The sequence below is a fragment of the Lepidothrix coronata genome, unplaced genomic scaffold (assembly GCF_001604755.1).
Source record: "Lepidothrix coronata isolate B3197 unplaced genomic scaffold, Lepidothrix_coronata-1.0 Scaffold259, whole genome shotgun sequence".
Lineage (NCBI taxonomy): Eukaryota > Metazoa > Chordata > Aves > Passeriformes > Pipridae > Lepidothrix > Lepidothrix coronata.
The window spans coordinates 370,389-372,751 of NW_016690439.1; the positions used below are offsets into that span (position 1 = coordinate 370,389).

Here is a 2,363-nt window from a genome sequence, read left to right on the forward strand (position 1 = left end):
TATATGGCTGACTTTGGTAACTCATTTCTTTGCAGTGTCAGAGGGACTGGATGTAAAGCAGAGATAAAAAGAAGAGGCTGGAGGAGCACAGTCAGAAGGTGGGTTCTCATGTGAGGTCAGAGCCAAGACATGACTTTTGGCCCTAGGTTTACTTGATCATTTTGATGGTTTGGTGGCTTAGTTTTGTGGTTTTGGTTTTTTTTTTAAGATGCGGAGCCCTCGGCCCAGCAGACGATAGGCACCAGAGGGAAGGTGAGTCCGGTGAGCAAGGTGAGCAGTGACTGCAGGACAAAACTAGATGCTCTTTTGTAGGCAGGGTACTTGTGGTGAATCTGCATGCATACTTGGTTTTTTGTTTTACAGGCAATGCACCGACATCTAACATGCAGTCCAACGTGATGGGGACCCTCCCTGTAAGAGGTCACGGTCAAGGGGTGTGAGACAGAAACTGCCATGGGAGCAGCATACTCTTAGACAGTATCTCAGTACTCAGATTTGCCTCTGGGTTTTTTTTTTTGCAGGAGACGTACGCAGCCTCACAGGGCTGAAGCCAACTCTCAATGAGGTGACGAACATGGTTTGGTCCTCTCGAGCTGTCCTTGTAGGTAATCTCCAAGTATTAAAAAGATCAGCAGTGAAGCATTGAGCTTTTTTGATTGCAGGTGCCATCTGGCTAACCTGTGGGAGCAGATGAGCATTGGAGGTGAGTCGAGGAGGCAGCAGGAGGAGTGGGGATCCACTGCAGCTTTAGAGTTGCCCTCTAATTTTGTCTCTCGCTCACTCAGGTATCCCAGAAGATGACATCACATTGTCCAACTCTGGTCAGAGCCAGCGACCCGAGGAGCTGCTTCGGTGAGAGTGAGTAGAGGGATCATGGGGGCTGGGGCCACGTGCCACACTACTCAGATACGGTGTCTGGTTTTCTTTCTCGCAGTTGACTCCTAGTAGTCTGACGATGGCAGGAACCTCTGAGCCAGCCCAGGTGCCCCTCCTGTGCATCAAAGATGGATTGACATCCCCGGCTCTCGGAAAGTTAAGTGCAGGGCAAAGACCCAGAGAGGGGTTGGGAGTCGGGGCAAGTATGTGCCTCGCCTGGAGGGATTTTTGAAATTAGTATGGTGCAAGGGGTATTATCCTGGAACAGGTTATTTGGACGCATCAAAGGAAGGGCTTACTTTTTATCATGGGATTCACGTGTGCAGGGCAGAGCAGTTCGAGTCTGTGTGAGTGATCCCTAAATGTTAGAGAGCTGAGTGTTTGAGCATTTCCCCATTTCATTTGCAGGGGCGGTCTTGGGAGCAGCTGAAGAGAGAGGAGCCTTGTAGGTGAACTGGGGAGGGAGCAGGAGGAGCGGGGATCCACTGCAGCTTTAGAGATGCCTTCTCAGTTTCTGTGTCAGTCACTCCGGTATCCCGGAAGGTTAGAGCCTTCTCAGTTTGTGTGTCAGTCACTCAGGTATCACGGAAGGTTAGAGCCCCAGTGTCCGACTCCGGTCAGGGCCTCGGTGCTGGTGAGTAGGGGGATCACTGGAGTTCGATCCCCATGCCGCACAACTCACGTATCGCTTATGGGTTTTTTTCTCGTAGTTGACTTGGAGTAACCTCGTGATCGCAGGAACCACCTCACGATGGGGCAACTGACCCAGATTGGTCGTCTTGAGCTGTCCTCGTCTGCAATCTCCGAGTATTAAAATGATTAGCAACGAGGCACTGAGCTTTAGTGATGGCAGGAGCCATCCGGGTAACTTTTGGGAGTGTCCGGGTATTGGAGATGAGTCGGGTGGGCAGCATGAGAAGCGGGGATGCACTGCAGCTTTAGAAATGCCCACGAATTTTGTCTTTCTTATATTTCTCTTAGGCTCTTCCCCTGATTTTTATTCTCTTAGTCTCTTCTCCTAATTTTATTTTACTCTTAGGCTCTTCTGATTTTATATCACTTAGGCTCTTCTCCAACTTCTATTTCTCTTAACCTCTTCTCCTGATTTTAATTTTTTAGGCTCTTCTCCTGATTTTGATTTTTTTAGGCTCCTCTCCTGATTTTGATTTTTTTAGGCTCTTCTCCTGATTTTAATTCTCTTAGGCTCCTCTCCAGATTTTTATTCTCTTAGGCTCTTCTCCTGATTTTATTTTTTTTTGCTCTTCTCCTGATTTTTATTCTCTTACACTCTTCTCCTGATTTTAATTTTTTTACTCTCCTCTACTGATTTCAATTTTTTTAAGGTGCTCTCCTGATTTTGATTTTTTTTGGCTCCTCTCCTGATTTTTATTCTCTTAGGCTCCTCTCCTGGTTTTAATTCTCTTAGGCTCCTCTCCTGGTTTTAATTCTCTTAGGCTCCTCTCCTGGTTTTAATTCTCTTAGGCTCC

General features: G+C 47.4%; 1 long non-coding RNA gene across 2 annotated transcripts; it reads left to right on the forward strand.

The window, feature by feature from the left end:
- The first annotated feature begins 2 nt into the window (after positions 1-2).
- On the forward strand, positions 3-1,206 carry LOC108507508. Of its 2 annotated transcripts, none has more exons than XR_001878168.1 (7): positions 3-98; positions 209-270; positions 364-420; positions 522-565; positions 663-703; positions 786-858; positions 935-1,206. It is a non-coding gene; the product is annotated as an uncharacterized LOC108507508 (long non-coding RNA). The 2 variants fall into 2 exon arrangements; XR_001878167.1 differs by having other exon boundaries at positions 364-413.
- Positions 1,207-2,363: the final 1,157 nt, after the last annotated feature.